The sequence below is a fragment of the Pimephales promelas genome, chromosome 21, assembly GCF_988280905.1.
Source record: "Pimephales promelas chromosome 21, fPimPro1.hap1.1, whole genome shotgun sequence".
NCBI classification, from domain to species: domain Eukaryota; kingdom Metazoa; phylum Chordata; class Actinopteri; order Cypriniformes; family Leuciscidae; genus Pimephales; species Pimephales promelas.
Window position 1 is genome coordinate 17222128 of NC_142789.1, and position 25141 is coordinate 17247268.

General features: G+C 37.8%; 1 long non-coding RNA gene across 3 annotated transcripts in view; it reads left to right on the top strand.

Moving 5' to 3' along the window:
- LOC120480326 (uncharacterized) overlaps positions 1-25141 on the top strand; it is a 98049-nt gene that overhangs the window by 45922 nt on the left and 26986 nt on the right. The window contains exon 4 of one of the 3 annotated variants that reach the window (XR_016148666.1): positions 24659-24759. The exons of the other annotated variants lie outside the window; for them this stretch is intronic. This is a non-coding gene — a long non-coding RNA (uncharacterized LOC120480326). The remainder of the gene's footprint in view (positions 1-24658; positions 24760-25141) is intronic. 3 annotated transcript variants of the gene reach the window in all.

The following is a 25141-nucleotide window of genomic DNA, read 5'->3' on the forward strand; positions in this document are numbered from 1 at the left end:
TAGTGAAGGGTATGGGATGATGTGGGGCTATTTTAATAGATTTTTTATTGCTCTTTTTAGTCAACTTTAGCATGGGTTTATTCACTTATGCTATGCACTGTATATTTTAGGTATACGTTAAATATCTTGCATTTAAATACTGATATTATACAGAGACTACTATCCTTACTAATAGTGATATGTAAACACATTTTAGGCTTAATATTAATAAATGTGCATTGTGCTATAAAGTACTTCAAATAAATTTTGATTTTAATATTTATATAATTTTGTCTCAAGCGATATGCCAGTAAGGTTAATGGTTTGTAGCATACTTCGAATGTAATAAAATGTATTTTAAATGCATTTTGGTATAGTTTTTTTTCTTCTTTTTTTCACTAGGGTTATTAAAATAAAAGAACATAAAAACAATGTATTCAAAATCTTGAAATTCTGAGCGAACTGGAAAGCGCACCTAGGCGTTGAGAATTTAATACATAAAAAGTGAGAGGAATGCAGAGTGAAAACAGACGTAAGATAAAACTTATCAGTAATAGAGGGATTCTGACTCGCAACTGCATGCCTTGCCATCTCCTTTCTCATGCTTTCCTCCCTTCTCCCCCTCCTTTTCCTCACCGCCAACAATTTTCAAACACCCTCTATCTCCTATGACTTGAGCTACAAACATGCCACTGAAGGTCCCTCTGATGTGCAAAATATTTGATTCCTCTTTTAAACTAGAATTTGCGTGAAGTCGAACAGATCAAATGCATACAACGGGATGTTAGAGATCAAGTGATTTTTTTCAAACTACTTCATTTCTGCTTTATTAGGGATAGAACCTTTGAGATGTGTAGCTTTACAGTTGAAATACTCAGGCTGGAGCATGAGAGGAGGGGTGGAACAGAGCCGCACAGATAATCAAAAAAAATTTCCCCAGCGTTAAATCTAGAGCAATTCTTAATTGTATGTCTGATTACTTATATTTAGCTTGTCTCCAACGGCCCCTGCCGAGTTGATCTTTTTATCCGCAAACCTTTTCGTTATTTCAGGGCATTAATTAAACAAAGTCACTTTGTTTTGTTTCGAATTGACAGGATCAAAGGCCTTATGGGTTATTTAATAAAATCATCAAGTCTTATACCATGCAGTGTTTATTTGTACAGTCTGGTTGTTAGCTGGATTACCTTCAGACTCATTAAAGGGATACTCCACTTTTTTGGAAATAGGCTCATTTTACAACTCCCCCAGAGTTAAACAGTTGAGTTTTTACCGTTTTCGAGTCCATTCAGACGATTTTCTGAAATTTAGAAGAATATCAGTAACCAGACAGTTTCTGGTCTCATTGACTTCATAGTATATTTTTTTCCTACTATGGAAATCAATGAGACCAGAAACTGTCTGGTTACTGATATTCTTCTAAATATCAGAAAATCGGCTGAATGCATTTGAAAACGGTGAAACTCAACTGTTTAACTCTGGGGGAGTTGTAAAATGAGCCTATTTCCAAAAAAAGTGGAGTATCCATTTAAGATCATATATGATGCTAAGTTGCTAGTCAATTGCATGCATTATTTTTCAAAGGGATAGTTCAACAAAAAAATATATTCTGTTCATGTTGTTCTAAAACTGTATGGCTTTATTTCTTTTAGAGGACAAAGACGAATAAAAAAAAATTACACGAAATGAAAGTCAATGGGGTCCATTAAACAGTATAGGCTACTGTATGTAGCCCTGTTGAATGCATTGTATACATGTCCATGTATACATTCTACAGTCCATAATGAGGTTTGTTACATTCAATAAACATTGAATGTAACAAAGATTAAATCTTGAACTATCAAAGTTTACCGGTGGATTTCTCTAAATTGAAGTCGTTAAAGCATGCTGCGACTTAAAGTGCAAAGAAATAGCTCTTATAAAGTCATTAATTGTTGCATCCCTTTGATGATATAGGCGTTTGTGAAATTAAGGCTTTTAAGGGTACTGCAGTGATCAAAGACTATCCCCAGGATAGATGCTGGTAGGACAACGCAGTGTTTGAAGTGTTCTTACACATTCTGCTATTAGGCACTGTTTAGGAGCGAAGACTAAATTCAATCTGATGGGGATTTCATGTGGATTCAGGCCTAATATAAAATGTACCATCTTGAACATTAGTGCAGTCAATGTTAGGTCATGAAATGAAAAACACACAGGGAATTACGTTTGTATGCTTGTGTGCAAGGCTGAGTTTTATGTCCTGTTTTTTTTTTTTTCTCATCCTTTTCCTGGAGTTCGTGTCTCAATAAAATGTAGGCTGAGTTCTGGAGATACACACGCCGAGAGGAAGAGCTGCAGGGTGGAAAGGAAATTATTACCCACTTTCCTGTTCCATCAACATTAGACTCACAGCAAACACCCCCTCTTCATGTTTGTAAAACCAGCAGCCTCTTCCAGGTAAAGGATCCATTAGAGTTATGGAGCACAGACTTTCTTTACTGGGACAGATTTGCACTGTACGAGACTGATGTCATTGTAAAATCAGGGTAATTTTATGCAGGAAATTGCCCACTAAGCCCTTTGCTCTTAAATGACACATAATGGCAAATTATCAGTTCATACTTGTCACTGAGATTTGGAACGACCTCCGGCTTGGTGGATGCTTGACAACAGCAGTCGAGCAGGTGATAACTCTCTGCACTCTTGCCTGATAATGTTTTACATTTGTTTAGATTGAAGGATAAAGCTTTTGTGCATAAAACTGACACACTACTGTTCCCATAACCAATGCATTTAGCTAAAAGGTATTCGTGAGAAGGCATTATGATGCTTGCAAGGTTTCTAAAGTGTTTTGTGCATCTTTCCAAGTAAACACTTTTGCAGAGGTGAGATACATGTTCTTTTTCTAAGTGTATGTGTTAGGAGCATTAATTGATTTTTATTTAACTCTCACATTTAAAGAGAATTTGTAAAATGTAGAAAAATGAAAAAAAAAAAATATCAGAAAATGTATCACATTTTGTTAAGGGTGAAACAGAAACCAATTCATAGACAGATGCAATGCCTGATCTTTACAAGTCACTATAAAGCTGCATCACAATGGTGGATGACTGGATAATGTATAAAAATGCATAAATATCAACAGTTCACAACAGGTAGATAGGTAGATACACTGTAAAAAGTGATCAGTTGACTAAACTTAAAGGTGCAGTGTGTATTTTTTTTCGCGACATCTAGCGGTTTGGCTGCGAGTTGCACTAAGGGCCCACTGCTCACCCCTCCCTTTCGAAGAAGCTATAGTGGCTAAAACAGGACAAACATACTGTCGTTTGAGAAAGCAGAGAATAGCCAGAGTCCGCCCATCTCGAGCCAGTCCGGGCTCCTCGACTGCGACAGGCAGCCGCCTCCGGTTCCTCCATCAGCTTCTTCATTATATCGCGGCTCGTAAAGTTAGCCATATCGGATTCGAGCAGCAGAATTTCAAAATCCTCTTCTTCCATATCCTGTTTAGTATCATACTTCCAATCTCCACAGCGCTTGTTAGCTTAGCCTTCAAACAAGATGGCTGATATTGATTCAGTAAGTGAAGTCTTACCCACTGATCTGTTATAGGCCTGTAGGGGGAGTGGGTCCCACATCCTTGAATAATAATGAGCTAATGTTTGTAATCTCTATACTTTTTAATGAAATGTGACTTTCTGCTTATTATGACTCAAAATGATAATTTTTTACGTCATAATAAGCAGGAAGTAAAACACTTAAATCCTTATTTCTCCCATCTCAGGGGAAAATAAGAGAATAAACCATGACCATTCAAAAATATGACTGGGTTATCTAAAGATACAAAGCTTAATGCAAATGGGTGAAGTGTCCCTTTAAGCATGAAGTTTATTTACATAGGTTTAAGGCAACGGGTTTACTAATTTTTTTTTTTTTTTAAGTAAGTGGACTGAACATTTTTTTACAGCGACGGTGACGGACAGACAGATTGGCACCAATACAGCACAGTGTGAATCAGATGACACATGCAATTTGAAAGTCGGAACCTAGACTGAGTCATTCAACATGTTTAATTTGTAAGATTAAGCAGAATCCTAAAGTCTTTCTACATTCGCATTGCTTGCTGCGAATCTCAAACCTAATGGTCGACACAAACCAAAGTGACAAAATGTCCAATTGCACTTCAAAGACAGCAGTGATGAGAAAAGTAATTTGACCACAGCATGCTGTCCCACTTTTTATATCTTGCAAAAGGGAAAAGCTGTCACCAGGAGGGCTGGAAACATGTTAGGCAGAGCTGACTACATTATACTGAAATGCTAAGTACTATAAATCACAAATATGCCATCTGAACAGGAGTGTGGGAGTGGTAATGTGTCAGATGGGCATGCATGTTCAAACACACACACTCACTGTCATTTTCATTTAGCATTTTACCTCTGTCCTACACAAGGGCAAGCTTTAACAGCACTAGCGCCAAGATAAATGCACTCAAAATGAACCCCCGATTTTTGTTTAACCTTACAGTATAAGGAAAAAATTGGACAAGACCCGACCTGATGATAATAGCTGAAGTTGAAATTACTTTAGTTCCATTTGAATAATGGTGCCGCCTAATCGGAACAATTCCTGAGCCCATCCACTAAGGGGAAAAAAAATGTATAAAAGAATGAATGAATATATATATATATATATATATATATATATAGCATAAAATGTATAAATGTATAAAAGAATGACTGTGTATATATACTGTGTATATATATATATATATATATATATATATATATATATATATATATATATATATATATATATATAGTCATTCTTTTATACATTTTATACATTTTATACTATATATATTTATTTATTTATGTATTATTTTACCTTGGCAGTCATATGTTACTTTATCATTCCCAGTATCAGTAAAAACACATTACTATTAAACAATGTGTTAAATTTAATAGACGGTTTTGAGTTCAAAACTAAAAATCAAACAATAGAAAATTTTCATTGTTTCCAGTTAAGCATGCAGGAAGTCAATATTATTTGTGAATAACCATAATTTAACTCTCTAGTCTCCATTCATTGTACTGAAAAGACCAACCCGGCACATTCTTCAAAACATCTTATGCAGAAAAAAAATCATAGAGGTTTGGAATGACATAAAGATGAGTAAATTATGACATAATTTAAATATTTGGATGAACTTGCTTTTAAGCTCATTCAGAAGTAGTTGTGAAATATTTTTTTATTACAACAGAAAATATTTTAGACTAATCTTGTTTATAATAATGAACATCTGGTTGTGTGTTGCTGATGCAGTTCCTGTGAGTAAAGTTTGCTCCATGTAAACAATACTTATTGAATAGTTGCATCATGTTATAAATGCATGTGCTGTAAGCATATTTTTTTGTTTACAGAAATTGAGTGATGATTATTTTTAGTGGAAAGCAACAGTATCCGTGGCACGTATCTTGAGTTGTATTGAACCTGGAATACTGTCTCAGCCAACGTTTACACAAAAAAAACACGTTTACGACTCATAAATATGCCGTCGAGTGCCACCATATGCCAAACCTATGGGTGGCAGTGTAGGGAGAACGATAAAGCAATGCAAGCCAATCAGAATCCTCAGAATCGACAAGCGAAAACGCCGTTTCTCCCAGTTGACACGACAACACATAACCGGCGTTTTCAGAAATCTCCACTTTGGCCGGAGTTTTTAGAAATAATCGATTTCTGTGATAAAAACAGGGTTTTGGTGTAAATGAGAGGCCAAACCGCAGGGAAATATCTTCGTTTTCCCTTCATGTAAACGGTGCCTCAATGACATGCTTCAGCAGAGCTGCATAAAAGGTTGTAACTACTGACCCCAAGACAAAAAAAAAAGCTTACATAAATTTTCTTCTGTCATTAAAAAATTATGAAATATTTTAGCAAGTTGAGATGAAGTCTTCAGTTTCAGTCACAATGAGTCAATGTTCATGAAGCCAGAAAAAAAGCAGTCTACTGGGATGAATAATATCTATCCAATAAAGCTCTTAAAAAGAAAGCAGAATAAAAAGCAGGGATTTTAAAACACTGCCAGTGGTTATACATATCCCACTGGGGCTCAAACTGTGCAATTAATATTTAGATGATTAGTTAAAGAAAAATAATAACCCGTGATCCGTCTGCCCTGACGGACTCTGGCCGCAAAGCTTGTATTCTTAAAGAATATTAATTAAGAAGCTGGAGCCTTGAGCCATCAGAGATCCTTCCAGAAGAAAAAAAATAATAATTAGAGGAATTTACCATCATAATTTCACATTTCTAAACGCATCTCAGATATCTGTTCAAAAATATATACATTTATTACCGGCCAGCGTTCTCATGTCAAATAATTAGTCTGGCTTTGTCCAAATGTTTGTGGATAATCATCGTAATTGGAAACACTTGTGATGTAACATCACGGCCAGATTTCGGATGAAGAAGCCTCCATTCTGATACACTTTAATTGTGTTTTAGAATCTGTTCTGTTAGGATTACTGAGACACTGGCCTTGCGAATGACCTATCTGCTAACAATCTCCTCTCTCTGCTCTCTGCCATCAGAGGAAGGTGTGTGTGTGTCATGTGCATGTGAGAGATGGACTGTGTGTGAATGTGTGTTGCGAAAGCAGTCTTTCCAGTCTCCCTTCTATAATTGTGTGTGTGTGTGTGTGTGTGTGTGTGTGTGTAATGTTTCAGCAGCTGTCATATTGTTGGGTGTAATTGGGACCCATTGCACCATTAAGAGGGTTATGATCATTTGTGATGGTATGTAGCAACTGTCTACTTTTGACCTAGCAGACCATTACAGATGTAGAGCAGAACAGAGGGTTAATGACATTATGCTCTCTCTCTCTCTCACACACACACACACACACACACACACACACACACACACACACACACACACACACACTACATTTTTGTTCCTTGTTCTCCATTCCTGCATTGGTACAGGAATGATGCAGTATTCATGACACAAGCTTTTCTCTGAGCTACGAATTACATTGTACTGTAGCTTATTTAAAAAGAACTGCATATATTATATTAGAAAATGTTTCTTTATGACATAAGTGACACATGCCATGTAAATAAAATCTAAAACCAAAACAAATACCTGTGGCATCACCTCGAGGATTAACACTTAGAATTGATATTCGCTTGCTTCATGTTTTTCCTTGAGCCTTTTTCATCCACCATATATAAAAAAAGCTGTTGGAACATTTCACAGTGAATTTTTTTGAGAGAGAACTAAAAATTTAAAATTGCCACAACTTAAAAACTCCCATTACATATTTAGATTAACTCAAAGAGTTCTACAGTTTCTTTTCCCTGTGTCACACGTCATCTCATGTTTAAGAAATATACATGCCATAGAGATTAAAGTACCTGTTTTTTTTAATCAACAAAATATAATATGTATTTGAAGACATATCTCAATGAAATAAAAAAAAAACATGAAAAACAAATCTCTGTGGCGTCATCTCAAGGGTTAACACTTAGAACAGATATTCTTCTTTCAAATTCACATCTTTTTTTTTAGCTTTTTTTAATTATTCATTCTTCTCTGCAAAAAATTAAAATAAAATAAAACTAAAATAAAATAAAAAATAGGGGTTTGTAAAACATTATGCAAAATTCTTACATTTTAGGGTGTAAATGTAAACTCTTGGGTTTAAATGTTCTATTCCATTACTTAAAAACTGGCATCAGTGTAACAATTACCTATTTGGATATATACCTCTTTTTTTCATTTTATTGACATATTTTATAAAAAAAAAAATACAAAAAAATGGTTGATGTTAAATATTAATTTTAATGGATATTATACATCCCTTGTTTATGTAATAAATGTCATGGGGAGCAAAACACCTGCTGCTCGAAACTTGCAAGAAATCCTTAAATATCATACACAGACCTCAACACTTGGTACATTAAACACAAGATGAAAAGGTAACAATCAAATTATAGTTTTAATTAGATGAACAAACGTATCTCCATTCAAGACACTATGTTAAATGCAACTATAAAATCAATATCAACAATGAAAATAAAGGTAGTAAATGGTAAAGCAATTCATCCATATTAATTATTCATACCACAGTGCATGCTGGGAAGAGGTGGATGTGACTGAACCAAGGTCAAATGAAATTTCTTACAAGCAACATTTAATCGCAATATCCCATTATATTATAGCAGATGATAGCGCTGGTTTGTTTTGGAGAGCTTCCCCCCATCCCATTTGCTCAGGATTGTGTCTATTGTTTTGCTACAGTATGTGTACTTTCTTGAGGTACCATTAGCCAATCAACACATGATGTCGTTTTTCTACTGCTAATTCTATGGATAACTTTCTTCAGGTTTTCTAAAATGACATGATTTATAAGTTATTATGGCAACATATGTTTTTACATAGTTTAACACATTTTAACTTCAATTAAGTTATTTTTTATTATTTGAAATGACTACAATTTTAAGGCAGTACATTTGAAAACCAGATGGGTTCATTTTGAAACCAGAAACCCTTTTTCTTTTCATTTTAGTGTAAAACTATGTGAACACAAAAACAACCATTAATCCTACTCAAATTCAGTGATTGCTATTACAAATTGGAGTATATCGCAGAAAAAAAGGATGCATCAACATTCTTCTATTCTTGAAAGTTTGGAATGGTATACAGTCAAGTAAATAATCAAATAAATCTTTTCTTGTTTTTTCATCATTATTTATTTGATCCGAGACATTTTCTACAGTGTGCTGTGTCCAAAAATTCACTCCTTCATTTATCTCCTTCATTAATCATCCCTCTTTATTGGATTCACTCTTGTCCCCCTCTCTTTTTAAACTAAATAATCCCAACCACTTCACACAAACAATTTAATCTGCGGCTGGGTGAGAACTGTGTTTGTCGTGCCAAAGGCACAGTCATCCCTCATTTTCCAATCGGTCGTGGTGCTCATAATGAATGTTCCTGAGCTGGACCAACTGCTCGTAAATTAACACACGCCGCTCTGTTGCTCGCAGCATTACCGCAACACTTTTGGTAGAATACAGCAAGACGTCACTGTGGAAACGGCAAACGGCACATGAAGTATTAGGAGGGCTATGGGGTCGGGGTGGAATGAGAGAATCTTAGTGCTATACACCAAGAAGCCACTCCCCTGGAAAATAGCTGTGAAACAGCCCCCAGAAACCGCTAAGAGCTTGTGAGGGGAAAGGATGGTCTTAGGGGACTGGGAGCAAGCACATTTCCTAAATGTGAGGATTTAGGACCTGCAAGGTGAGGTTGGCCCAGCAATGAACTCTGTGTAACCTGGTTTTTACCTCATATGTGTCGCCCGAATAAGATTAGAGAACTGGAATTTGTAAATGGCATTATGTCCGGATCACAGCTGTCTTCCCAGGGATAGATCATTTAAAAGGGAATGGCTGGTCTGTATTGATTGAAAATCTGAGAACGTGCTTGTGGCTTTCTCTCCATGGAGATCCTCAGTGGCAATGAGATTTCCCTTAAAGTTTCCAGTCATGGGAATCTTTAGTCACTAGATTGGGTTCATAAGTCAATTCGCTTGTCATTTAATGTACACAGAAAGGGACAAATCTGTCATCCAAAGCCTGGCCTTTTTCTTTTTAGTTTTGGTAGCTTGCAGTAACACTTGGTAGTGTTTCTTGTGCATTAGATATTCTTTTTCCTCTTCTTAGTCAAGTTTCCACTCAAGGATTCTGATGTGTTTCACAAGTGCAAATGTCACATGGCAGCCTGGTGACAGAAATGTAGTCGATTGAATTCATGAAATTTGCATGACCTTTTTTGTCATGCAAAGTGTTAGATTAAAACACTCTTAACATCAGATATAAATTATTAATCTCTGCATAGACAAACAGTGGTAAAATGTACAATTTATGATATATTTATATATATAGTAAAATATAATATAACATTTTATATTTATTTTGTGTAATGAACATTTTATTTTATATTAATTATTGTTATATTTGTTGTGTTCTTGTTGTGAGAAAACACCCCTGCATCATTGTGTTGTTGTGCAGATGTGGACTTGCACCAGGCCATAGTCACTGTTTGATTTTATTCAATACTGTTCACATCCTCTTTCTACTCAAGACAATAGTAGTGGCCCCACATGTCCTGAGGGACACAGCTTGCGTTCATTACAAGTTTATTGCTGCTGATTTTTTTTCTCCCCTCTGCTCATTTGGCCTGTTGGCAAGTCGTCTCTGTCCATCCATCCATCCGTCCAAATGCCCTGCGGGGATGATCATTAAGGACATCACAATGTCCATCTCTAAGACGCCTGTCTTCATCAGATGTTGGGTGGTTATGTTCCTCTTCTGCCTGAGGGGACACACGGTGGGAAAAGCATCTCTTCGCCTGACTCTTGACACTTGTGTTTTCTTAATGAGGTTTAAGAGTGACTGTCCCTGTGACAGCATTTGGCTGGAGTCTGTTATGCCTGTGGTGATCTTAGCCAGCTTGATGGTTTTATGTCCTGCACCACCGATTCAAATCACAGTAATTTATGTTGTTTAATCTCCAGGTCTGTGACTCAATCACTTTGGTTAGTGTGGAATATTTCCTTTGAAATGCAATATTTTTCCATGGATGCGTAGATAGAAGGAGGGATAGAGTTGTAGTCAAAATTATTGAACCGCCATTGCAAATCAGATTTATTGGAAATGTACAGACTTTTAGCTGTTTGCAATGAACAAATCAATCAAAAGTAATTGAAATAGCTCAACAGTCAACACAACAAATGTTCCAATTGGTTTCCCCAAAATTCAACTGAAATTGCAACTTTTAATCTGCGGTCTCAAAATTGTTCAACCCCCTGCGGTCTCAAAATTGTTCAACCCCCTGAATAGAATACCTCACAACCGCACAAATCTGGAAAACAGGTGTTGTTTCAAACACACCTGATGCAACAAATCAAGGGCTTTATTAGTTGCACCAGGCGTGCTTGACCTAGAACACATGAAATATCTGAACTGGCAAGGTTTGTTGAGTTGAGTTTGACTGCATGTTAGAATGTATGGCATGTAAGTCAAAAGAGTCCAAAAGTTAAGAGATGTCATCTTCCTTCACAAACAAGCATCAGGACACAAAAAATATAGCGAAGGCACAAAATGTTCCTAGAGACACTGTTGAAAGCACAGTTTACAAGTTCAAAGTTAAAGGTATAGTGGTTACACTAGGAAGCTATCAACGGCTGCAACCATATTTCTGAGAAGGCAGGTTCAGAAAAACTTATGAGCTGCTGTAAAAGAGACTTGCTGGCAAAAGACACTGAGGTTTCAGCTTGGACAGTAAGATTTGTACTAAACCCATGCCAGAACTCCAAGATGTACACTACTGACCCAAACGCACTAGAAAAGTCATCTCAAATTTGCTCAAACTCATATAAATAAGCCACAGAAGTTGGGATTCTGTTCTGTGGAGCAATGAAACAAAACTAGAACTTTTCAGCCCCATGGATCAGTGGTATGTCTGAAGAAGAATGAAGCATATGCTAAAAAGAACGCTCTGTCTACAGTTAAACATGGTGGTGGCTCGGTATTGCTCTAGGGCAGGGTTCTTCAAACTCGGTCCTGGAGGGCCACTGTCCTGCAGAGTTTAGCTCTTGAGCAAGCTAATCAAGGTCTTCAGAATCACTAGAAACTCACAGGTAGGTGTGTTTGATCAGGGTTGGAGCTAAACTCTGCAGGACAGTGGCCTCCAGGACCGAGTTTGAGGAACCCTGCTCTAGGGCTGCTGTGTATCCTCTGACATTGGAAAACTGCAGTGGAAGGCAAGATGGATTAATTGAAGAATCAGGAGAAGACGACATGTCGTCAATGAGGAAGCTGAAGCTTGGCACTACCTTGGCACTACATTCGGTCTACCAACAGGACATGGATCCCAAGCATTGCTCAAATTCAACCAACACTTTGTTGCAGAAGAAGTCCTGGAAGATTCTACAGTGGCCATCTTTGTCACCTGACTTGATCCCCATAGAAAATATCTGGTGGGATTTGAAGAAGGTGGTTGCAGCACACAAACCCAAGAATATTACTAAACTGGAGGCCATTGCTCATGAGGAATGGGATAAGATTCCTCAGAAACGCTGCCAGAATCTCGTTTGCAGCAGGTCTTAACAACAATAGGATGAAAAATAAGTATGCTTGCCATGAAAGGGTTGCCACTTAAGGGGAAACTACTTAAGACATTTGTTGTTTTGAACTATTTCAATAACTTGTGTTTGATATGTTCATAGCAAATAGCTGAAAGTCAGTATATTTGGCCAATAAACCTGATTTGCAATGTGGGTTACTGCATACTGTATATTGATGGATGGGTGCATGGATGTTTTCTAGATTGATGTACTGTATATCAAAGGTTCATTGCTTGCCAATATTGTGATACATCATTACTTTTCTCTCTCATAATCTTGAGACATTTGGTGTCCTGTGTGGAATAGAAATTTTGTGTTCTGAACAAATATTCATCAGCCTGATAATGACAGATAAACAGAGAATATGCTAAACTTGGCTTTTGTAAACACTGCCCTGTCTTACCAACAAAGAGAAATATTGTTCTCTTCAACAGCAAATAGGAATATCAAAGGCCTGAGGTCTCTTGAGCATAATGAGAATGACTTTCAAAGGGATGCATATATCAATCTATTAAAATCACTTCACCATAGCTGATTTGTCCCTACCTTTTATCTTAAGAGCTTTCTCCAGGAAAACCAAGAGGCACTACTTGGTATTTAAATGCTTTGAAAGCATCATGTAAGTTTTCAATTATCATCATTTATACAGCTGATAAGCCACTGAGCTCAGAGATTTCCTAATCTTCATACTTTGTCATTTTAACACAATTTGACACTTCAAAAATACAGTACTTATCAAAATTTCAGTATTACTTTTCAGTGTTGGTCATGCGTGAACATGCTACTTCATATTAACTTTGTTAGTAACACTTTATTTTGATGGTCCCTTTTGAACGTGCTGTTGACTAGAAATAACTTTGCAACTATATGTCAACTAACTCTCATCAGAGTATTAGTAGACTGTTTGCTTAATATCTGCTTATTCTTTATTGTGATGGTCCAAAGCTCCAGGCCCATACTCAAATTTACATGAAATAGTTTGAAAATATTTATTATAAATACGTGACTAAAACCTAAAAGATTTGTGCTGCATCCATACTTCGAAGGATGCAGCCTCCCAGCTAACCATTTTACGTTCTGGGAAACTAACAAAAAAACGGCAAAAACTAACGTTCCCAAGAATATTCCCAAGAACGTTCCCTATATTGGTGATTTTTACCAATGCTCGCGTACGCGAACTCGACAGTCGACTACTGTGGACTTTGACCGAAAACAGGAAATAAATACAGGTATGCGAGCTGGCTGAATTAACATAATTTGTAACAATGTTAAAATTGACCAGAGTTCTCCTTTAATTGACATTAATATGGTATAACTTCTGGAATTGATCACACTCTTTTAAATACTTCATGTCTTCGTCACTAGCCTTCGACATCCACTCTTCTGCGTAACTGCAACACACTGCCTGTGTCCCAAAATCACCCCTGAATGCTTCTCCTCCAGTTATCTCCTTCATTAATCATTCCTCTTTATTGGATTCTCTCTCATTTTCTCTCTTTTTATACTAAATAATCCCATCCACTTCACACAAAGTACTTGTGGCTGGATGAAAACTGTCTGCCAGATCAAGGATACAGTTATGCATTTTCCGTTCAGTTTACTGTTAATGTTCAATAGTGCAACATGTTTGTGAGTGTTAAAATCTAATTATGTACAAAAAGCTTCACTTTGAATGTGTGAGCATGAAGTTGTACACTTTTTTGCCAGCTAAAATAAATTGTTTTTCCCATGACTGTTTTCAAATTTTAGGGTAAAAACAGAAATCCACTGTAAAAGAAATTCGACCTTAGCTAAAATGAAAACTAAATCCTAACTTAGTAACTGATGCCATACAGCATAAATTCAAAAGATTTGTTTTCTTCTTCTTGTGTAAGTCTATTTAGAAGTACCGTTAATGTATCAGGTTACTGATGTATAGTTTTGACGTATTGGGATTCTTTTCTCCAAGACCAGTTCCAGTTGTCTGAAGCAAGTGTCAGAAAACAGCAGTCATGTTTGACTGACTTGAGGTCATGTGATGAGTCATAGTGCGTCAGCAAGACCATAAAAGGGCACCCACATCACAGATTTCCCAAGAATTGAATTGGTTGAAGGAAGCCGCATGCTGCATTGCTTTGCCACACTTCGGGCATCTCGTTCCCTTCCCAGCGGTGGACATATATCTCAAGAGTGCGAATTTGTGAAATCTTTCTTGTGGTGGAGGAAGGCCTAAAGTATGACCAAATGGGTGGTCACAGAAGGCTAACTATGTCAGGTGTGACGACATCTAACTCCTCATAGCCAGATGTGGTCAACATTGGATCCTTGTTTGGATCAGAAGAATTCGCAGAGCAAGCTTCCAAATCTGAAAAAGGGATCCGGTGAGTCAATGGATATGGCAAGAGAAAAGACTACCGTCTCAAGCTCCTCCTCCAACTCCACTTGCATGATCTAAGCCGCCATGTTGCCTCACCATACAGGGAACCCCCGAACCATGCAGCACAGAAGCCTGACTCCCAACCCTCAAGCAGACAGCCAGGCAGAAGTGCTAAGCCTTATGTAGAAATGTTCACAATGAACACAGTCAGCCCCCTTGAGGACTGAACAAGCATGTTTTGAATTTAATCCAGTCTGGGGTGCAAAATCCAAGCAGGAGGAAGCTATTTTGAAAGAGACTGCTGATCTCCCACTGTTCTAAACAAAGTCCATGCTAATAGAATAGTAACTACTCTAAAGCTGTCTCTAAGGGTTCAAATGGAGCCTCTAAAAAAAGAGAACTTTCGAAGACCACAGAAAGGAAACCAAGAACGAATTTGCTGCCTGCAGATAGGTCTCAGCTGTCTAGCACCGTGAAAATATGGAGACACCTTGGGTCTTCCCACAAAAGCTCTAACAGAAGGTATGTGGCGAGGGGAAATAACTGCCACATATACCTTAAGGGCAGCAGGGGCAAACCCTCCTGAGAGGCGCTCATGTAGGAACTCCTGTGCTGTACCAACTAGGCAGTGGCTTGGATTCAAGTGCTGTTTGAACAGCTGCCCGAACAACTGTACATGTCCCAATGCCCTTTGAAGAGGGAGGTGGGCACCATACTCTGACCGTGTTGCTGAGCAAAAATCTGGTAGGATCCTGCTAGAAACTGCTGTTTCCCAAAACACCAAATTTGGTGGGTTAGCGAGACCTTAAAGGGCACTTGTCCTCAGGCCACTAAATGCCATAGTGTCAGGGCGTGAGATTACAGAGATAGTTGCTCTGTTCGGCACTCCGAACAGCTCCCGAACTGAAAAACTCAGTATTGGTACACTTTGCTCCCTGAAAGTGAACCTAAGATACTTTTTGTGCCAAAAGCAAAAACTGGATACAACCCACTATCCAACTTGGGTGCTCTGCTCAGTGCCCTGAAACAGCTTGCCGGCAGGAATAACTGTACCTAATTAAGAGTGGACTAGTAAAAAGGAGATTATTTTCATTATTTTCTTCAAGGCCTTAACAACCTACTTGTGCCAAACAGGAGTGGGTGCCACGTTCTCTGGGCAGAATCTTACTTGAGACTGCTTCTAGAATGTTTTGGGATGGCAAGACAGTTCCTTGTGGGCATCAAGGAAGATTAAGCACTCATTTTATTGTGATGTGACACACTTCTCCCCCGAGGAGGCTTGCCATTGCCACTGAATGCCGCAGCATCAGGGCTTGTAGAAATAAGGTGAATTGCTCTGTTTGGTGCCCTGAAACAGCTCACTGGCAGGGAATAGCCTGAACTTTGCAACCAGGGGATTGATTGAAAAAGGCAGAGCCCAGCCTTCTCCATGGATTAAACTGCCTTAACCTTTAGTGTCCCAATAACCATTAAGTAGTGGAGAAGGACAGGCACCACACTCCAGCAGCAAAGCTGAGCAGACTGGGCGGACCCCTGCTAGAGACTGCTGCTTTCTTAACACAAACATGGAGGGTTAACAAAACAGCCCCTCGCCTCAAACTGCAAGCATAATCCCTACAACGCCTCGGCAAAGACAGGATCTGAGCTGCAAGGTTGCTTTGAGAGTCAATAGAGAGGACAAGAGATACAGGAACACCAATCTCAAGTTCATGATCAAAGCTGCTGCGCCACCTCAGCATGTGAACCACGGGATATGAACCACAAGGCGCAAACGCCTGAGAGCGAGACAAGTGCAGAGCTCCATCTAATGTGAAACACTCACAAAGAGGATAGTAAGCCATTTCAAGGACTGACCGAGTTGGCCCTGTTAGCAAACACAAAACATGCAGATCATGCGTGTTGTCCCCCACAATAAAGTAGAAGCACTGCAACTTAGCATTTCTGCTGGTCGTAATGTCTAAAACACAGAGTGAGACGAACAATTTGACGAACATTATCACACAAATGCAAACAAAGAAGTGGCTTCCTGAAGACACAGAAGCTGGGAGCTCCATGAGGAACGTGCCCTTTTATGTCTTGCTGATGCACTATGCTTTGTCACCTGACCTCAACTCAGCCAATCATGATTGGTGTGTTTTAACACATGCTTCAGACACCGGTCACACAGAAGCACCTAATGGTAACACTATGACACATTTTTTATTGTTTCTTCATGTCTTCTTTTGAGAGTAGTAGTATTTTTTTTTCCAATTCTGCACTTAATGGACTGTTGCAGCAATTGGCCCACCTTAAAAATGTATTCTGACCAGACCGACCTTAGCAACTGTTGCTATACGCCTGCCACGTTTGATCATTTACTTTCTCTCTCTCGTCTCGCGTGCTGTGTGTGTGTGTGTGTGTGTGTGTGTGTGTGTGTGTGTGTGTGTGTAAGTGTGGGTGTGGTCACTGATCACTACTGATCAGCAGTGCCAGCTGGTACCACTTTGTGTGTGGCTTTATATGTTCAGTAACTGGTGTCGCATGTTGTCAGATCATTGTGCTTCCACAGTGTGTTCCTGTCTTCGTGATTTTGTCTTGAGTGGATTCCTGTTCTTTCCTGTTCTTCTTGCTGTCATCCTTAGAGTGGATTTTGTCTTCGTCTCGTTTCCCCGGAATCTTTGCTACTAGATCATCGTACATTGTCACTGAGATCACTGAGCGCCAACACTGACAACTTATAACCAGTACCACCACCGGTTATCCCGCCTGGGTCCCTGCGTCACCATTTTAACTGTGTTGTGCCGTGTTTATCTGTGTTGTTCTGTGGTTCAGTTTCGTTTACAGTCGAAGTGACTGAGGTGGAGAATTACTGAGATTCTCTCTTCTGTTGTGCCCTTAAGCGAGGCACTTAACTGTGGGCTGCTCCAGGCCCTGTCCCAGCATCATGCCCCTTAAGAAGCTTTGCATAAATATCTTACTAATGAAAGTTAAATAAATAAATCTACCCTCCATGTGATACTGCAAAGAGTTATCAGATCATTGCCTATGACCACGAGACTTCCACTGTTTTCAGTTCTAAAATAATGTAGTCATCCTTGTGTCATCCTTTAACATTATGCAACTGTCTGCTTCAATAGGCTACAGTGTAGGCAATGTCAACCGATAAAAGAAGATAAAATCTTATATATAAAGGTGTTTCAGCTTAATTATGAGCTGTCAGGAGCTTAAAAACACAGACTTGCAACACTTTACTTGACTTCAGGGCTGTCAGGGTTTTAGAAGTCATGGTGTTTTGATGTGCAGTACTGCTACTTATTGGCTAACTATTCATAATAACATCTCTGGGAAAGTTGTCTGTCAAGTACTAATGCGTTTCCCATGTGTTACAATTGGTTCCATTTAAATAAATTAAACGCTTATGGCCTTCTACGCAGCTAATTAATATAGTTCAGTCAATTTTTTGAGCCAATTTTACAAAGGATTTGGACTTACAATCTGAAGAACATGTATGCATGTCGTTTGCACCTTAATAGAGCATCTTTAATTAGCACGATTGCATTTCAAGTATTCACTGACAGTTTAGGCCAACACAAATTGAGGAGTTACATTTTCTTGACTGTTTGCTTAAAAGTTGGAATCAAAGGTAAAACAAAAACAATTTTCTATTATTATTATTATTATTATTATTATTATTATTATTATGCCCATTTACTTCTTGAGTACCAGTGATGGCCTGCCAGTCAGTGTAATTATGTACTCCACTTCCAAATCCTCGTCTCGCACCACTCAATGTACATTATTCATCAATAACATATGGTTGTTGATATGCATTTTGCATAATGTCGACTTTTCCTGTCAGATAAAGGGTTTTATTGTGCTACTTGGAATTTAATGATAGGCTTTCAGTCATGTGTTTAATTGGTGACAGGGTGCTTTATTACACTATTTGTTATATATTAGTATTATAGTATCCATGCATAGTATGGGTGAGACTCTGAGCTGTGTGAAAAATCCCACACTTTTCTTTCTCCCCCAATTGCTATAGTGGTATAAAGAGCATTTGAATGAAAGTGCTGTTCAGACTTGATAATTTCACATGTGGAATATGCAGTACAGTACAAAGCACAAATAACTCATTTTAAATAAAGCTATTTGTTTATATATGAGGGATTCATTATGATCACGATTTCACATTATTAACACTTTAAAAATGCGCCTTATACCTCAGCAAAGCTTCATATATTTGCTCTACACCACCTGCGCTTCCCTGGGTATATTAATATTAATTTTTATCTTCCTTGGTACCTTGTATTTAGCTTAATGTAATGTATTATGCAGTAGGTCTGGTTTGCCTTCTGCTTTTTGCCTGACAAACACATCTCAACATGTGTTGTATTATTCAGCAGTCGGACAAAAATAGTGCTGAGTACTCTTGGCTCTCTAACAGCACAACAGATCTTTATTATGCTGCTAAATGCATATTACTGAGGATTCAAGTGTCATTTCCTCAAACATAATTTCTTGGAGGTTAATGGGTTATAAATATATTACATATACAATTATTGTAAAACCAGCAATTTGGAGATAAACTATTCACGTTATTGTGTTTGTGCTTTTTGTGTTTGTCATGAGGAATCAGACAAAAGTTTTGTTTGGGAATGTAGAGTTGGAAATGGAGACAGCAGTGATGAGAGGGAAGAGGGAAAAGAACAGCTCACACGCTTGACAAGACCACAGATTAGAATTTCATGAACCATGGATCACAGATTTGACTCGACTAGATCCTAAACAGAAATGCAAAAACCACATTAAGCACAGGTAGTTCCTCTAACAGGTTCAGATTTTTTTCCAAATCCAGTAGCTATATTTTTTTCTATAATAGGCTGCAAAGAGTGAATCACAAAGGCCAGTAATGATCTATTAGATCCTCAACCAAAGCCCTAGCAAAAGGTTTAAAAACATGTCTTTACCTAATACATCTGTCACCATGGAGACTCAGAGACTCTATTCTCAAGAAAAAAAAAAAAAAAAATAGATGAACTGTGTTTTCCTGTCACAGATTCATGGTGGTGGGTGGATAAACCACATGAAATAATCCACTGTTAAACTGATTGTGTCAGTTTTTGGAAAGTCTTGTTTTAAATCTTGAGCTATTCAAGCTTTTTAATCATTAAGGTCATTACTGTACTGTATTATTTGTTTGCATGCGTTTTTAATTGACTGAGTACTAATATTTAAATAAACTTAAAATATAGTTAATACATTTACTAAAATACATTATAATATTTGTATTGTTTTAATCAAATTTTGAATAACATTTTTAATCAAATGTTTTAATTTGAGTGATTAGAGTAAGAATAGTAATACTACAGATTAATACTATACTAAATAACTTTTTTTTTTAAAAAGGTAGTTAATTATATTTAAAATAATATTTGATGAATGTAAATGTTTGTCTTTCTACTTACTTTAATTTCACTTTAATGGTGAAATTTACAAGCGATTTCAGAGCAAACATTGTTCCAAAATAAATCATTTTGAATAGTAATCAATGCAATAAAGGTGTAGTTCTAATATCTACCAGAAGGGGCTTACTGGGCCGTGCCAAGCAATCATCTCCTGAGCCTTATGAAGTTAGCTGTACGCAACAGAGATCTGTGCTTTGACTTTCATGAAGTCTGTTGCTGCCTCAGGTTATGGCTGGTCATGTTTTTGCTGCAGATTTTTCACAGACAGACCTCACTGACCCTGAGATGATACAAATAAAATCTGCTTTTGGAAAACAATGACATCAGCTTCACATTAAAGCACTATGCACATTTGAACGTGTAACCTTTGGCTAAATATTAAAAAACTGACTACGCCACCTAGGTTACTTCACCCAGGAAAGAATAAAAATAAACAAGATACCCCAAAAGAATTAAATCCAAAAGGATTAGGCTAAAAAAATGTCCATTTACCATTTACCAATTAGGCTACAAAAATATGAAGGACCCTGGTTTGGATTGCAGGGACGTGACTTCCTAAAATAGACTATACAAAGTTTATTTTACACAGGAAACATACATTTAAAAAAAAAAAAAAAAAGATCTCGTAGACAGTTTACCAATTAAATATCCACAGTTTTTAAGAGACCAAATTAACCAACCACTGGAAAATAAATAAAATACAAAAGAAAGGGGAACAAAAAAAAAAAAAAAAAAAACTAACACAATATTGAACATCACAATAATAATAATAATAATATTTAAGGTCGTTCCAAACTACCAGCGTGTAGCTAACAGCCCCTAAAACACGCATGTCAAATACTTCAACACCCTTCATACAGCCCAATTAGGGCAGAAGTCGTTAAAGAGCTCGGCCAATACAGCGGTTCGAAACCGCAAACGTTCGAAAGTGCATCTTCTTTCGAATACAACATTCAAATTACTTGACAAAAAAAAAAATAAATTATATCCTGAGAAGAAAAGTGGAATTTTAGGGGTATTGCTTCATAGACCACCATTCATTCTGCTCTCGTCCTGTGAGCGCCCTCATATGGACCCAGAGTGTAACTGCAACTAGTTCAGAACACAGAAGTTTAATGTGAGTGGGAGTTCTCCCCATACCGTCACCTGCAGTAAAAGAAATGGACACAGCGACCCCATTGATTTCAACTGAGAAAATTGCCAGGCGTACTGCGCAGGCTCAAACTGAGCCCGTCACGTGAGCAACCTGTATGTCTTCTAGTAGCTGTGTCGAATAAAATCTGAATAATTCCCTTCCGAATCTCACAGAGATGGAGAGAGTGAGTATTAGCTGTCTTTGAGCTAGCAGCAGGATCAACTTTATGACTCTCTGGGCTTCACCCTCGAGTTTATGCCTCCACGTCACCCCGATTGCCTGTGAGCTTCTCCTCCTGTCTATACGGTAATTTCTCTACTGTGCGACGGAGAGACGATTCGTTATCGTTAGTCGACGCAATCGTCAGCCTATTTTTACAAAAAACTGATTCTACGGGGACATAATGTAAGATACAAGGCAATGGAGCCTTTTATACATTGTCTTGTTTCTTTAGAAATAAATAATGGTCAAATTGAGTCTTGGACACCTCAGATGTAAAGTTATTCACTATCAAAGTGATGCCAAAATGAATGGGAGTCAATTGAATGCTAATAGCAGGTGAAGTTCTGCTACAATGGCGGCTCCCGCTAGGCTTCGACTTCTCATGGATTGCCCCCTTGACCGTCACCGACTGAAACACGACATGTCGCAATCTGTGACGAAGCAGGGAAGAGCCAATGAGCGTTTGATATCACTGCCGTAAAACATGATATAGTGCTTCTTGAGGGCGCAATTTTTGAATTTGAATTCATCACCATCACGGGATTTGACGTGTACGGTCATCGCTGAGAAATGTAAATGAAGATCACTGGATAAAAAGACCTGTTTCTTGCAAACAAGTATGGATTCTAAAGATTTGAATCACATCAGACTAAAAATGTATGTCTTTTGTGAATTTATGTTGTGTTTTATAGGAGAACATGCTTTTGTGTATCATGGTAAATAAACTACACTACAAAATGATTAAATGAGTAAAGAAGCAAAATGTTAATATTTATGAGTATTATAGTAATAAATGCAACTGAAGACTTAATTGATAAGACATTTGAATGCAATAGAGTCAAAACATTTATGCCACGAGTTTAATATGCATAAATAGTAATACATACAAATTTATCAATCAATCAATCAATCAATCAATTGTTCATACATAAATAAATTACGTTTTTGTGCTGTCAATATGTAAATGTTGTTATGTGGTTTTCTTGTGTGATTCATTGATCATCCGCTGTGTATGAGCAGAATAAACTTGTCACACTGACAACCGCAGCAAAATCTCAGGGTTGCGATGCGCATCTTTGTTTCTTAAAAACCTCTTTGGGTCAAACCCAGTCAAAGAAGAAAATATTGACCACTGACGTGCAATTGTTTAAAGAAAACACTAAGAGTGTGTCATTGTCCAATTGCTTTCATCTCTCTGATTTACAAGATGGTCTTACACGGTTGTTCACTGAATGCCTAGATCAATACAGACTCTCATTTGTAGCCGAATGACTTTGACAATGGCCTCGTTTTCAATGCTAGTGGGTTTGTCTTTTAAAAGATGGAGGAGTCTTGTTACACGCTTTGAGTATAAACTGTTAATAAAACGATTAGGTCTCTTCTGTCCAATGTGATTTCAATTGGACTTGATAATACCAAACATTAATATCTATCCGTGCCATATTGATTTCTCTGGAGCCGTGCCTCACTTTTAGAGATTTTTTTGAGTGACACCAGCATGATTCAATCGTGGACAGAAGGTTTTGATCTAATTTTTCTTCCTCTTATTGGCACAGATGCAACGGTAGATTTTGCTAAAGCTCCGATCGATACAGCTCCCGGCTCCTTGCATCTCTCCCACAGCTTAGCATTTCCTCTGCAGGAAAAGATCCCTTCGCTTATGCCTGGAGAGGCGGACACATCAACTTCTGTTGTCTTTTTATATCTACGTGCTAAAAGCTCATGAAATGTTTAGAGATAAAAATATATATATATATATATTTTACTGATTCCATCTACAATATCATATCAATATTCCCCCTAAGCCACCCTTTAATTGTACCAACAAGATGTATTTTTAGTCATGGGATAAGAAAGATTGAGTTTTTATTCAAAATTGCACTACATTACCACTGATATGTCTGTAGCCTAAAGCTAATGAGGGGACCTCAGGTTCTATAAAGAAGTTTCAAGTGGCAAAATATGAATTTACAAACACCTTGTTAATCTTACTCATGTGAAATTAATGGACACCCACGACAACAGACGACGACCTCACAGGTGTTTACTCTACACGAGTCAATAACGACAGAACCCTTCAATTACATTCTACAGGGGATGCGGAAGAAGCATTTGTCTGAGACAATTGGCAGAAGATTGAATTGATTACCTGATTATGAAGAGACAGAGTTATTATTGTCATAACTCACTCCCCATTACAGTTCTTCGACTTTGCAGACAGGCTGTAAAAAGCATTATGGCTGTAATGTGGATATAGTGTGTTTACCACCTTGTTCTGTAGTAGGGAACTGCTGGCTTAGTTTAGAAATCGCCAAGACCGTTTGCCTTGTGGTGAGAGGATCTGTTTTTTCCACATATTCTTTCTTCCCCTTGTCTTATTTGAATTAAAGGAATAGTATATCTAAGTATGACAAGTCTGTCTTCCCCTTTCTTACTGTCATAGTCACCAGCTAATCACCACCTCCTCCTTACCACATTTCCCCGTCATCCTCCCCGGGCCTCATCTGCATGCACTTTCCAATCACAGAGATCGTTGTCACCTATCACCAATCTTTACCGATCATCATCCCATCATCATCACCATTGTTTGGTCTCGTTGTTGGACGCAAAGAACACTTACCTGACTCCTTACTTGCACACGACACCTCCATGACACCTCCACGACACCTGCACGACACCTACACGACACCTCCACGATACCAGCGCGACACCTGGATGACGCCTGCACACAACACCTACTGCTTCCATTTTTGTGACTTCTCCTACTTCTGCAAATACACCTGTTGATTACTTCACCTGTGTGAATCCTTCTGTTTCATGACACTCACATGCCTTTCCATAGCCCTGCCCAGATAGCAAACTGACGTTGAATCAACGTGGAAATATGACATTGAAACAACGTTGATCTGACATTGTTTTGCTCATCGAATTAACGTTGAACCAACGTCAGACGGGTCATTCTTTCAAAACTAACGCAAAATCAACTTGAAATCAACGCGTTGTTTCAACGTTATGAAAGCAAACCAATTTTCGATTTTCATTTAGCTTTGAAGAATGTCGCGTCTGACGTTGGTTCAACGTTAATTCGATGAGCAAAATCGACGTTGTTTCAGTGTCATGAGAGACGTCGTTTCCACGTTGATTCAATGTCAGTTTGCTGTCTGGGTGACTTTCTTTCTATGATTACAAGATGTAAAAACGATATAAATACTGTTCGTTTTCTCACACAAACCGCTCGTTTCGTGTCTTAGGCCATCAATGTGTACCTACATTTACGAGTCATTAAATCATGTTTAATTTTGACTTCTCTGTGCATGCTTTTTGGTGGACCCCCTTAGCCTCCAGTGTATGACTGACAGACAACAACGGTTTGACGGAAAAATGTCAAAATTGAAAATACTGTGGAAACAAAGACGCCTACATCTTGGATGCCTTTGAGGTAAGCTAAAACATATTAAAAAATTCATTTCAAAGTGAACTATCCCTTTAATGCCTTATGCATTCTACATCCCTTAATCCTGATACATAAATTCAACAACTACCTTGCTGACTATTAATAAGTTGTAAATCGGAGTTTATTGAGGAAAAAGTCATTAAAAGTTAGTTAATTGTGAGAATTGGACCCTGAACTAAAGTGTGATTGATTTTTCCATTGGCTTTTGGATTATTGCAGAAAATAAGCTCTGTGACTAACAAAACTTAATGATTTTGTTCATCTAGATAATCTTTACAAATTAACCAAATTGTACACGTTTTAAAGCTTAAATGCAATCGGAATAAGTAAAAAGCTAAAGTTGGGCCATAAACAAACGTCAACATCA